The sequence below is a fragment of the Bubalus bubalis genome, chromosome 10 (assembly GCF_019923935.1).
Source record: "Bubalus bubalis isolate 160015118507 breed Murrah chromosome 10, NDDB_SH_1, whole genome shotgun sequence".
Lineage (NCBI taxonomy): Eukaryota > Metazoa > Chordata > Mammalia > Artiodactyla > Bovidae > Bubalus > Bubalus bubalis.
In genome coordinates, this window is record NC_059166.1 from 79972302 (window position 1) to 79987213 (window position 14912).

A 14912-nucleotide genomic window follows, 5' to 3' on the forward strand; every position below is an offset into this window, starting at 1 on the left:
TTAGGACCTTGAAATTAGCTTCCTGATTAAAATTGACTGAGAGCTTTCTGATGATACAGTATCCAAAGTAACATGCTTACTGGGGGCATGATGGAAAATGAATCAATTTGGATCTCTTTTTGTTACTAAAGATTTTGGCTCTACAGTCTCAATGGAGAGTGACCACTTGTCACGGACCACAGGAACATTTCCTTCATCCAGTGAGGAAGATAGAATATCAGAGGTATAACAGCCAAGTGTCTGTGCTCCTACTCTGGGCAATATTAATGACTAACTTTCCAAGACCTGTCTCCACAATGACTAATCACAGGGAAATGAACATCAGGGAATGATCTCAAACCCTGGAAAATGTAATGGGATATTGATCCTGTAAGAAATTACACTTAGTGTCAGCATTTTAGCTCTCTTTGGTTTTGGAGAACTCTTAGATTCCATTCCTAAGTTCTCACATGCTCAGGTGTAGTGATTAAACTGCTGGATCACAAGCACCATGATTCCCAGCTTTGTGTTCTGAACTCATATAGTGCAAGAACAACTTTTCCTAAAGTCCCATCACCTTTCAAAACCATGACGTATCCTTGTTATCATCATGGTCAACTCCTTGGCCTGCTTCCTATGTTTAGTCTTAACTTTCTCTCCCCTCTATTTCTCTCCACAAATTTTACATTCCAGTCAAACCAAAAAAGAAAAAAAACAAACCCTGAAGAGTGCCACTAACGCTAGGAGATCCTTGTCAAGGCATCAAACTCCATAAACCTCAGCTTTTGCTTTTTGGGGTTTGAATTTTCTTTTTAATAAAATGAAGGGGGTTAGGGTATTATTCCTTATGGTATCTTGTGAACCTGTTAATATGCCTTGTCCTGTGCTATGGCTTTGGGATACACAAAGAGAAATAAAACAAGTCCAAGCCCCAGGACCTCAAAAACAATTATTTTAACTTACTTTTCTCCCTCCCTCACTACCTGTCCTTCTGACTTGATATCTGAATGCCCTTATCTCAGTTACCACGTTGTTTTATGCCTGGTCTCCCACGTTAGAAACCCCCAACTCAACATGTGTTACTCCTTCATTTGCCCATTGTAAACTGATTGTCAAATCCTGTCAGTCCTGCCCGTCTTCATTGGAAATAACTTTAAGATCTGTGCTTTCTTTGTAACATCTTATTAATGCTGTAGTAATTGAGCAGAAAGCAGTGCCAGGTACGGAACAGAACATCCTACTAACGCCCTCAACTTTAGTCTGCCTTCTCCAGTGCGTCTCTTCTTCACCATCAGAGAGGATTCCCTTAAAACCAAATTAGAGCATGGTCTTAGATTTGTCCATAAACAGTTCATCCAGATTACATTTATGATTAAATTCAACCCCCACCCTCCCCCAGTTTCTCCTTATTTCTCAAAATCCAGCTCAAATGTAAGGTCTGCCAACTAGGTGTCTGCTTTCTGCCTGGTTTGTACACAGAGTTCACCACGCTGGCTTAACCTAGTTTGTAATCTCTAGCCATACTGGAAACTCCTAGGTCTTAACTATCTTTCCATCCTAGGCACCAGGTATTGTCTGACAAACTGTCTTAAGGAAAACAGAAAGCATATTGAGTGTGGTCTATGATATTAGGTTGGTGCAAAAGTAATTTTGGTTTTGTATTGTTGAACTTTGCCATTTGATATTGGAATACATTCTTAAAATGTGGTTATGTTCTGCATCATTTTAATGTTCATTTCTTGCTTTATGTTTTTTGCTAATGAATTATTACTTGCTGTTTGTTTTATAAGTATTTTAGACTATGGAAATGATGTTAGACAAAGCAAATTCAAGCAGTTTTCTTATTTGAGTTCAAAATGGATTCATAAAGCAGCAGAGACAACTTGCAACATCAGCAATTCATTTGGCCCAAAAGCTGCTACTGAACATACAGTATAGAGGTGCGTCAAGAAGTTTTGCAAAGGAGATTAGAGCCTTGAAGATGAGGAGTGCAGTGGCCGGCCATTGAAAGTTGATAAAGACCAATTGAGAGGATCATCGAAGCTGATCCTCTTAAAACTACAGCAGAAATTGCCAAAGAACTCAACATCGACGATTCTTTAGCATTTGAAGCAAACTGGAAAGGTGAAAAAGCTCAATAAGTGGCTGCTCATGCTGCTGCTGCTGCTGCTGCTAAGTCGCTTCAGTTGTGTCCAACTCTGTGTGACCCCATAGACGGCAGCCCACCAGGCTCCCCCGTCCCTGGGATTCTCCAGGCAAGAACACTGGAGTGGGTTGCCATTTCCTTCTCCAATGCATGAAAGTGAAAAGTGAAAGTGAAGTCACTCAGTCGTGTCCAACCCTCAGCAACCCCATGGACTGCAGCCTTCCAGGCTCCTCCATCCATGGAATTTTCCAGGCAAGAGTACTTGAGTGGGGTGCCATTGCCTTCTCTGGGGTGCCTCATGAGCTGGCCACAAATCAAAACAATAGTTGTTTTGAGGTGTCATCTTCTCTTATTCTACACAACAATGAACCATTTCTCAATTGGATTGTGACATGTGACAAAAAGTGAATTTTATATGACAACTGTTGATGACCAGTTCAGTGGTTGGACTGAGAAGAAGGTCTAAAGCACTTCTTAAAGCCAAACTTGCACCAAAAAAGTTCATGGTCACTGTTAGGTAGTCTACTGCTTCTCTGATCCACTACAGCTTTCTGAATCCCAGTGAAACCATTACATCTGAGAAGTATGCTCAGCAAATCAGTGAGATGCACTGAAAACTGCAATACCTGAGTTTGCCATTGGTTAACAGAAAGGGCCCAATTCTTCTCTACAACGGCTGACTGCATGTCACACAAACAATGCTTCAAAAGTTGAATGAATTGGGCTACAAAGTTTTACCTCCTCCACCATATTCACCTGACCTCTTGCCAACTGACTACCACTTCAAGCATCTGGACAACTTTTTGCAGGGAAAATGCTTCTACAACCAACCGGACTCAGAAAATGCTTTCCAAGAGTTCATTGAATCCCAAAGCATGGATCTTTATGCTATAGGAATAGACAAACTTATTTCTCATTGGCAAAAATCTGTTGATTGTAATGGTTACTATTTTGATTAATAAAAATGTGTTTGAGCCTAGTTATAATGATTTAAAATTCAGGGTCCAAAACCATAATTACTTTTGCTCCAATCTAATAGTATGCTTCAAAGGGCCCCTAAAACACCCCAAAGAAAGATATTTAACTAATTAAGTTCATTTGGTATGTTGGATTACTTGAGAAGTATTGTCAAATGAGGGCTTCCCTGGTGGCTCAGATGGTAAAGAATCTGCCTGCAATGCAGGAGACCCAGCTTCAATCCCTGATTCAGGAAGACCCCCCTGGAGAAGAGAATGACAACCCACTCCAGTATTCTTGCTGGGAAAATCCTATGGACAGAGGAGCCTGGTGGGCTATAGTCCATGGAGTCACAAAGAGCTGGGCACTACTGAGCAACTAAGCACATGAACTTTGTGAAAGACAGATTTACGTTCACTGTGGGGAGACGTTTTAATATGTTCAATATGATGGGATGCTGTAAAATAATTATATTGTTTGCCCCAAGATATCATAAGATTTGTTTTACTAAACATGATTAAATAGACTTTTCTGGGAGAGCTGTTTGAACTAAATCCCTCTAAAGTTCCAAAGGCTTATGATTCTATCAGCTGGAAGCTGGTTAACTTTATGGATGTCAGTGTTCTCATTTGAAATTTAAGAGAGAAGGAAGAGCTCTAAGATCCCTTAAAATTCCACAGCTTTATATTCACCATTGTCCCAAATATTCTTTTTATATTCCTGTTATGAACATTCCTGTTCATAACATTCCTTCCCTTTCCATTTGTCTAAGTTCTTCTCTTCCCTCAAGTCCCATAACTATTCCTAATTGCTCTCTGCGATCTTGAAATACCTCAACCATCAGTAATTGCGCCTACCTTTTAATGTCTGCTGTACTTCATTTCTAAACTATATATTTATAGCCCTCAGAATATAAACAGACTATTTTACTGTGGTATTATAGAATTCTTGAGCCAGGGACCATGCTTTGTCTCTCAGTGCCTAGTAGAGAATTTCCAGTAATCACTGAATAAGTAAGTACCTAGTTGGGAGGATGGCCATGATATGATACTGAGAGTATGATATGAGTATCATCTGCATCACATTCACCTAGAGTGCTTGTTATAAATGGAGCTACCTAAGCCCACCTCTTCATTCCCCAAATCAAAGAGTTTTAGAGTGAAACCTATGCACCTGCCTTATTAACAAGTACTCCAGGTCATTTTCACACATAGCAAAGTTTAGTCTAGACATTAGTCTGGACATACTCTAGAACCTTCAGGTTCTCTGTTATCATTCTGGTACCACTTCCATGGCATGCCTGACCTCTTTCCAGGTTTAAGCAGGTTCTTGTCTTGTCTTGTTGTTGTTCTTGTCTTCAGTGGCTCGCTAGAGTCCCAGAGGACTTCTTGCTCAGAATGTTGTGTAAGACCATCTTGGATATTCATTAAAAGCTGTGTCTGCAGTCCTGAAAAAGTAGCCCCTCTCTATGACTGTTAGTGAATCCTTGGCTCTTAAAGGTTCCCCAAATCTCCTGTCTCCTTGCTTGGAGGCTTTTGAAGAGTTATTATTGACCAAAGCTCCCAGCTGCCTTGAATAAGAGTGGACATAATACAAGAATGTGTTTGGTACTTCTCAGGTAGAACAAAATGTCTTAACACTTACTGATCTGTAACAAGTACCTATAAGAGTGGGCTTCCCAGGCGGTACTTGTGGTAAAGAAACTGTCTGCCAATGTAGGAGACATAAGGGACGTGGATTCCACCACTGGGTTGGGAAGATACCCCGGAGGAGGGAATGGCAAGTCACTCCAGTTTTCTTGCCTGGAGAAACCCATGGACAGAGGAGCCTGGTGGCTCCCATAGGGTTGCACAGGGTCGGACATGACTGAAGCAACTTAGTACGTATGCACACACACCTGTAACAGTGCTAGGTGCTTCCAAATGCTCTCACTTAATTCCCTCCTCCCACCCCCACCATGTCTATCAGGTAGATATTCTCAGGTTGCAAGTAAGGAAGCTGAGGTTCAGAGAGGTTACACATCTGTTGTCTATCTAAATAAATAATCAGACTGTGAACTCTTAGACACAGATTATTGGTTTTATTCATCTTTGAATGTTCACCAACTCGCCCCATGTCTGGATGTTTAGAAAACTCAATCGTTTAAATGAACAGCTAGATGAAGAGGTATATTCTGGTTTTCCAGCTAGTAAATGTCAGAACTCTGTTAAAGTCCAAAACCAGCTCTCCTCCTCCCAGTCCCTGTGCTCCTCTAGGAAGTGCAGAAGCCACATTTCTGACTGAGGCAGTGCCGCGGTGAGTGGTGCACATAAGTACAAACACACATCCTACTCACAAAGGTGCGTGTCTGCACCTTCTGTTGTGTCAGCAATTTTGTGAACCTAGAGAAAAAAAATCCACTTTTTTTTTTTTTTTCCTGCTCAGGATTTCAGATGTCACACATAAAGCTGAATTTATTTAATGGTATACCCACTATTTGCACATCTTCTTGTGCCTGTTAAAATACCACAAGTCCCTCGCCTGCTGTTTGCTTATGCTAAGACTTCAGCATGAGATATGCTACTTGAGCATGCTATGTGGTGAGAAGATCCAAGTTTATTCCTAATATAACAAAGTGGAGTTTGTTTTTAGCACAAACTGAAGTTTGTTTCATTCAAGAATGCAAACTTAGTAGTTATGGAATCACACCCATGCAGATTCATTACCATTAAACTATCACATTTTCTGTTTATGTTGATTTCTAATTAATTCTCTCCTAAAAAAAAAAAAAAAGGAATGGCTCAGCCAGACCAGAGCACATAATGATTCCCACTGTTGGATGAACACTGTTGGATCTGTCTCATGAAAAACGCTGCTATTACCACCCACTAACTCATCAACAGGTCCTGGCTCTCTACAGAATCTGGGTCTCCGTTACCCCCATCCAGGCCTTCTTGTCCTCTATTCACCTCCACTTGGGAACATAGCCACTTGGAGAAGGGGAAGCTCTCCCGCTCTACCAACAGCTGGAGATGTTGATTCAGTACCTTATGTATTACACCCATAGCAGAGTGCATTAACTTTATGATAGATTTTCTACTTGTAGTTAAGGGGAAAAAATTCCACTATTTTGATTCTACAAATGCTTTTTGTTGCAGTTTCAGCATCAACTACAGCTATTGGTAGGTCACATGAAAACTAATACGGTTTTCACTGCATTTGAAGAATCAACTTTGGAATTAGCCCTTAGGTTATTTAATTCATTTAATGGGAGAAAAAAGAACATAATAGTGGGATTCTAAAAGGAAGGTTAGATCATAAGTGAAAACGATAGTGTTGTTGTTCTAAATTAGACTGTGTCAGTATGTGTCACTAATGGCAAGAATTCAGAAAAATACAAAAAAAAAGATTATATGAAAGATTGCAGAATGCTTTACTTTTTTAGTTTGTCCTTATGACATCTTATATATTTCATAACATTTTTGTTTCTCCTCACCACTACCAAGGCCCCCTCCTCTCCCCCCGACACACACTCCAGTACAGTAGAATGAAAATTTAAAACCCCAAAGAAAACTAAAGTTACTGCTAGAGAGAGATGGGAGAAACAAAAATGAAATAACATCTTCCCAAAGCAAAGTACAGGTAGAACAATGTACAGGAGATTGGAATCTGAATGTAAATTCCTAAGTTATGTCTAGTTAGAACATTATCCTTTAATATAAAACTTAATAAGAAAACCTGTGTTTGTGGAATCCAAGATGTTGGTTCTGTTCTATAACCTATAAAATTAGCAAAAAATTAAAGTGGATGACTAAATCAGGCAAAAATGTGTTCTTTCCTTTCCTTCTGATGTCTACTTAGCAATGCAGGGTCTAAAGCGTCTTGGTAGACAATCCCAGCTATTTACTTTGGTCATTAAGGGTCTGTAGGATCTGGCTTTAACTTTCACCTCTTTTCCTAACCTTGTCTCATACCAGTCACAGCACTGCAGCCTCATTGGTTCCCCTTGGCTATTCCTTGTGCCCTGTTCTATCCTACAGCCTTTGTACTGACTGAGGCTCCACCTGGAGTGCTGGCCCTCAGGTTTTCATGGCTGAGTCCTTCTCATCCTCCCAGTCTCAACTAAAGGGTAAACTTCTTAAAGGGGCCTTTCCTGACCACCGTATTTAAAGTAGATTCCCAGAGTTATTTTCTGCTTTATCCACCTGTTTACTTCCTTCACAACACTCATCACAATCTTTGCCCATTTAATTTCTTTGTTGACTTGCTTATTAACTGATTAACATCATGAGATTGGGAACCAGCTGTTTTATTTGCTCTTATGTTTTCTGCACCATGTGTAGTGTTGGGCACATACAAGTTATCTGAAAATTTTGTTAAAACCCTTAACACTGATCTCCACTATATACATGTGTATATAATAGCATATATATGTATATATTATGTATAATAACACATACATATGATATATAATGTATATATAACATGTAATATTATATGTAATATTTTATGTAATACATATATATTACATGTAATACTATATATACATATATACACACGATGCAACCCACTTTCATCTTTCACTTCTAGTTCTGATTCTATAGCCTGTGGATAGACAAAGCTCAGTCATTGGCCACCAACTTGGCATCTAGTTCCAAATATTCATCATATCTTAGATTTCGGGAAATCTATGTCTGCCATCACTTGCTAGCCATGTTCTTAATATTTTGAGCTGGCTTGATTTTAGTGGAAAGTCTAGCTAATTGCTACTTAATGTTAGGTCTGTTTTATTGCTGTGGTTTTATTTTAAAGTATTTATAGAATATAAATATTAGACTCCCTTCAGGAAATTATTATTCAGTAAGAGAAAGAGAAAGATCTTCCAAGTTTTCAAAGAAATAGTTTCCATTAAAAACAGTATGTTTCCCACATAATAATGGTGGAGTCCTAACTGGGCTATATTCAGCAGCTGGTGAATACATTCCACTCTGAGATTGCTAGGAATTTTGTGAACCCATTGGTCTGGGCACAGACTTTCAGAGTATCAGAAGTTGATTCACTGGGATAAAAGATGTGGCAGACTCGATTATTTTAACTGCTTCATGTCAGTTAATGTCTGTAATATTGATTTAATAACAGACCAAATAGGATGTGTGAGTGTCATGTGTCTAACACAAAAACGTGTACATTTGTATATTTACATAGCATAGGCAAATTTTAATTCATTTAATGATTAAAACATTGGTATACAAAAACATTAAAATCATCAGATGATACACAGTATTTCAACAATAGAATATATGTGTGTATATATAAACATGTCACTCTTTCAACAAATTATTAGTCAAAAATAATAATGGATGACTATGCTAGACCTCTTCATCCAGATATCATTATTTAAGAATGTATACAAGTATGTATGCAAATATTATATGTATACAATTGTATACATTGTATATATACAAATGTTTATGTATACCAGTATTGTTACTATATGGACAATAAGTAATCATATTTATTCAAGCAACTTTTGATATTTTGATGTTATACCTAATAGTCCCAAGTTACCCAAATGGTTCTAGAGATCTTAACTATAGTCACTTCTGCCCTAAAAGATTTAACTTAGGAATAAATAAGAAACATTGACTCTCAATATTTTCTGGGGTTGAATCAATAAAATTTGAAAGAGACTGCCAAGTTATTCAAATTTTTAGTATTAGATTTTTCTTAAAGTGAATACTGCCAAACATTCCAGAGGAACCACAGAACATCTTTTTCTGTGACCAAAACATTGCATTAAACTTAAAAATGATTATATAACAATCAAGTCTCAAGATATGATAGAAATGTGCTGTTCTTACTTAGGCAGGAAAAAAGTCTACATTTCCTCTAAGTGAATTGATAACTCAAGTAAATGGCACCTAGAGAACTTTGTGTGTGTGTGTGTGTGTGTGTGTGTGTGTGTGTGTGTGTGTGCGCGAGAGAGACTGAGCCTGTAGCATGCCAGATCCTAGTTTCCCAACTGGGGATCAAACCCATGCCCACTGCATTGGGAATGCCAAGTCTGAAGCAGCAGACCACCAGAGAAGTCCCCTAGGGAAGCTTTTATTATATTATTTTGAATGATTTATTTCATAATTAATGAAGCATCCTCAAAATGTATGTGATATAAAATCTGATTTCTTTACTAAATGTTCATAGCTGCAGTTCATTTAAAATCAATTATTGGGCTTCCTTAGTGGCTCAGATGGTAAAGAATCTGCCTGCAATGCAGGACACCTGGGTTCAATCCCTGGGTTGGGAAGATCCCCTGGAGAAGGGCAAGGCAACCCTCTCCAAGCTTCAGCAGCATGTGAACTGAGAACTTCCAGATGTACAAGCTGGATTTAGAAATGGCAGAGAAACCAGAGATCAAATTGCCAACATCTGTTGGATCATAAAAAAGCAAGAGAATTCCAGAAAAATATTGGCTTTATTGACTATGCCAAAGTATTTCACTATGTGGATCACAACAAACTACAGAAAATTCTTAAAGAGATGTAAATACCACACCAACTTACCTACCATGTGAGAAACCTGTATGCAGATCAAGAAAAAACAAAACCAAACATGGAAAACAGACTGGTTCAAAATTGGGAAAGGTGTGTGTCAAGGCTGTATATTGTCACTCTGCTTATTTAACTTAAATGCAGAGTACATCATATGAAATGCCGGGCTGGATGACTCACAAGCTGGAATCAAGATTGCTGGGAGAAATATCAATAACCTCAGATATGCAGATGACACTACCCTTATGGCAGAAAGTTAAGAGGAACTAGAGAGCCTCTTGATGAAGTTAAAAAAGGAGAGGGAAAAGGCTGGCTTAAAACTCAGCATTCAAAATATGAAGATCATGGCCTCTGGTTCCATTATTTCATGGCATATCAGTTTAGTTCAGTTCAGTAGCTCAGTCGTGTCTGACTCTTTGCGACCCCATGGACTGCAGCACACCAGGCCTCCCTGTCCATCACCAACTCCCAGAGTTTACGCAAACTCATGTCCATTGAGTCAGTGATGTGATCCAACCATTTCATCCTCTGTTGTCCCCTTCTCTTCCCACCTTCAATCATTCCCAGCATCAGGGTCTTTTCAAATGAGTCAGCTCTTCTCATCAGGTGGCCAAAGTTTTGGAGTTTCAACTTCAACATCAGTCCTTCCAATGAATATTCAGGACTGATTTCCTTTAGGATGGACTGGTTGGATCTCCTTGCAGTCCAAGGGACTCTCAAGAGTCTTCTCCAACACCACAGTTCAAAAACATCAATTGTTCGGTGCTCAGCTTTCTTTATCGTCCAACTCTCACATCCACATATGACTACTGGCAAAACCATAGCCTTGACTAGATGGACCTTTGTTGACAAAGTAATGTCTCTGCTTTTCAATATGCTGTCTAGGTTGGTCATAACTTTTCTTCCAAGGAGTAAACATCTTTTAATTTCATGGCTGTAGTCATCATCTGCAGTGATTTTAGAGCCTTCATGGCATATAGAGGACAAAAAAATGGAAACAGTGAAAGACTGTTTTCTTGGGCTCCAAAATCACTATGGATGGTGACTGCAACCATGAAATTCAGATGCTTGCTCCTTGGAGGAAAAGCTATGACAAACCTTGACAGCATATTAAAAAACAGAGACATTACTTTACCAACAATGGTCTGTCTAGTCAAAGGTATGGTTTTTCCAGTAATGTATGGATGTGAGAGTTGGACCATAAAGAAGGCTGAGCACTGAAGAATTGATGCTTTTGAACTGTGGTGTTGGAGAAGACTCTTAAGAGACCCTTGGACTTAAGGGGGATCCACCAAGTCCATCCTAAAGGAAATCAACTCTGAATATTCATTGGAAGGACTGATGCTGAAGCTCTAATACTTTGGCCACCTTATACGAAAAGCCTACTCATTGGAAAAGACCCTCATGCTACAAAAGATAGAAGGCAGGAGGAGAAGGTGATGACAGAGGACCAGATGATTGGATGACATCACCAACTCAATGAACATGAGTTTGAGCAAGCTCTGGGAGATGGTGAAGGACAGGAAAACCTGGCATGCTGCAGTCCATGGGGTTGCAAAGTCAGACAGGACTGAGTAACTGAACATGAGCAACAACAATAATGGATTCCTTCTGCATAACAATTACAGATTAGTATTTGCATTTGGGCTTTAGAAGGGAATAAAGTAAGGCAAGGGCTTCCATGGTGGCTCAGCAGTAAATAATCCACCTGCAATGCAGGAGTTGCAGGAGACACAGGTTCAGATCCCTGGGTTGGGAAGATCCCCTGGAGGAAGGCATGGCAACTCATTCCAGTACTGTTGCCTGGAGAAGCCCATGGACAGAAGAGGCTGGTAGGCTACAGTCCATAGGGTCACAAAAAGTTGGGCACAACTAACGCTACTTAGCATGAACACACAAAGTTGGGAAAATCGTTGACTTACACTTAAATGGTTAAAGAAACAAACTTAGATTCCAATGCTGCAGTTGGTTTTGTATATCATAAACACTAATATAAAGATTGTGTATTTTTCAAATGCACAGTACCATTTAAAACTCCAAGTTCTAGATATTTTATTTAAAAAGTTGAATTGGCTCTCATGACAAGAGCCTTTAGGAATGGTTGCATCAGTTATGCATCGTAAGTTTATCAAACAGAGAAACAGTAGGAAGGTTTGTTTAATAGCTAGAGAAATTGAAGTCACTTACACAGATAGTGTAACAGTTCAGACACTGAAAATTGGTCTGTTATACATTAAGATATATTCTTCATACTTAACTTTCATATACAAGTTAAGAAAAGATACTTTCCTCTTTCCCAGTTTTAGGAAAAGTCATACAAATTTCACCATGTATTTGGTGCATCATAACCAGAAGGTCCCAATTTAGAGTTTCCATGAATTCTGCCCATTTTTCACTTTATATTTATCCACGTTACACATCTAAAGTTTACTTATATGTAAATAGGTTGGTTTGCTGTTGTTTAGTCTCTTAAGTCATGTCCAGCTCTTTTGCAACCACATGGATTGTAGCCCACAGGCTCCTCTGTGCATGGGATTTCCCAGGCAAAAATACTAGAGTGGGTTACCATTTCACGTCTCCAGGGGATCTTCCCAACCTAGGGATCGAACCCACATCTCTTGTGTCTCCTGCATTAGCAAGTGGATTCTTCAGCACTGTGCCCCCTGGGAAGTCCTAAATAGATTGGTTTCAAGTATCAAAGGTCTAAGTTCTACTCTTGGATCTAAACTCACTATTTGTCAAGTAGCTTACAGCATTTCATTGAGTCCTAGTCTGGGGTTCCAAAATAAGTAATTGTGATAACTTCTGTCCTTACTGACAGTAATGTCCATGCTTATATTATTTGTTTATTTACTGATTGCACTGAGGCTTTGTTGCAGTGTCCAGGCTTCTCTAATTGTGGTGTGTGGGCTCAGTAGTTGCAGTGTGGGATCTTAGTTCCTCTACAGTGATCAAACTCAAGTCCCTTGCTTTGGAAGGCAGATTCTTAACCACTGGACCAGCTAGGGAGTCCCTCCGTGGCTAATTTAGCCTTCTGAGATGCATGCTTTGAAAGCAAAAGTGATATAGAAATACAAAGTATTACTGAAATTGTTGTTTAGTAGCTAAGTTGTGTCCAACTCTTTGCAGTCCCATGGACTGTAGCCCACCAGGCTCATCTGTCCATGGGATTTCCCAGGCAAGAATAATGGAGTGGGTTTCCATTTCTTCCTCCAGGGGATCTTCCTGACCCAGGGATTGAACCCACATCTCCTGTATTGACAGGCAGATTCTTTTCCACTGAGCCACCAGGGAATCCCTATTACTAAAATTAACTGATTATACATCTTTTTCTCTTCCTTATTTGGACTACTATTCCTTCTTTTGGCCTCTTTGGCAATCTCCCCCTTTCAAGATGTCTTCTCTAATTAAATGACTCCCACATTCATCTCTAGGAACCATCGCAACATTAAGCTCCATCTACTAAGCATCGCTTTTTGGATATTTCACAAAATCTGCAAAATCAAGGACCCCAACCATGTTTATATTTGTAGACCTTCTTATTCTATGTACCTTGCCCTTCCCTCCAACTGCAGGCTTTTATTTAGCAGTCCCTTTCCATTCTGTTTACTGGCCAAAATGCAAAACACAAGTTATTTTACGTACTCAGTCCACATTCTGTTGGTCAACATATTTGATTGATGCCGCCTCCCAAGTATCCTTGGAATATGAATCCCTCCCTCACCACATTACACTACTTCTGCTGTATTTGAAGCTTTCATCTGTCTTTTTACCTTGATCATTGCTTTAGTCTTCTAGTGTCCGTGCCTGCATGCTGCCAAGGAAATTTCCCCTCTATAATAATACAGATGTGGTTATATCACTCACCAGGTTTAAGTCCTCCAAGTGTACAGAATAATTTCCTTGGGAGAGCCCACAAGGGGTTTTGTAATCTAGATCTATCCTGTGCTTCAAAATTGTCTTGATATGCCTTCTACTTCCATTCACTACTAGTTCAGCATCAGTTGCGTGGAACTTGTGCCAGTCTCCTTGATGGGAATTAACATGGTGTTCCCACCTCCGGCCCCCCCATGGCCTCTTACATACTGCTAACTTTGATACATTTTCTAAGATTAAGTTCAAACGTGAGATGTTCTATGAAACGTCACCACCACCAATCCCTCCGGTGCTTGTATAAAATAATAATACAAAACATTGTTTGAAAAGGAATGATTCAGAAATAGAAAATGAAGGTATTACTAGAGTGGGGGGAAAATGAACAGCATGACAAGTAGAGTTCTATTTTCTTTCTTAGTATTGTAAGACTTTAAGGCTGGAAGGGTTGTTACAGTCAATCCAGACCAAAGTTTTCTGTGGTTTCCATATAAAAAGTAAAAACTCTTCCCTTAAGATGAAGTTTGGGAAATTTGTATCTAGTTGTGTAATACCAGCTGCATAACTTGAGTGATCCTTATACAAGGTTCAAGAAAGCAAAATGTCATGATTCTTAACTATAAAAGAATCTAGAATCATAGAATCTGAATTTTGTAGTCTCAATTTTTTTCTTACTTCCCACAGCATAATACTTAACCCCTCCTGAATAAATAAAGTTTGCCATTATTTGTAGCTGCCCATGTTCAAAATTCTCTAATTAAAAACAAACAGGTATTTTCTTTGCCAGTTAGAACAATTACATGAACCTTGAAAAAACAGATCAAAGTTGTAGGTATTAAACCTCATAATTAGAAAATATCCTAAATGGTACACCAAAGTAATTAACACAGTGTGATAGTGGAATGAAGAAAATTGGGGAAAAGAATGCTATTTTGTCAAAAGCTTTTGTCTCAAAAAGCAAAATACGGGGGAAAAAAGAGTAATTGTAGTACCATGTGTGAGTTGAGTGTGCTACATTTCATCAGTAAAGGTTTTAAAGAGGAGGTTGAGAGAGATCACTTTAGCACATTTCATAATTTGGGGCAAAATTGTTAATCCTGGGATGCATACAGAGGTCTCTCTTGCGGAAGTTTCCAGACATTCAAAACCCAAAGTTTTAAATAAAATTTATTTCAAGGTATATCCATTTTTGAGGCTCAGAACATGTAAATCATGTTTATTTTTTTAACTAATATATTTAACCTTATAATTGACAAACGTTTCAAGGGGCTTAAACTTACACTTCTGTTCCTTCGAGCAACTGTATCTCAGAGACAGAGACACATTGATGTGGACCAATCCAGTCCATCTTCATTTAAATTCAGTCACTTGCTTCCCTGAACTTGGAATGACTTTCTTTCAAACTGAGGTCTATTTTCCCATGGATGATT

At 38.9% G+C, this 14912-nt stretch overlaps 1 protein-coding gene across 1 annotated transcript in view; it reads left to right on the forward strand.

Moving 5' to 3' along the window:
- RSPO3 (R-spondin 3) overlaps window positions 1-14912 on the forward strand; it is a 92699-nt gene that overhangs the window by 19348 nt on the left and 58439 nt on the right. The window lies entirely within an intron of this gene.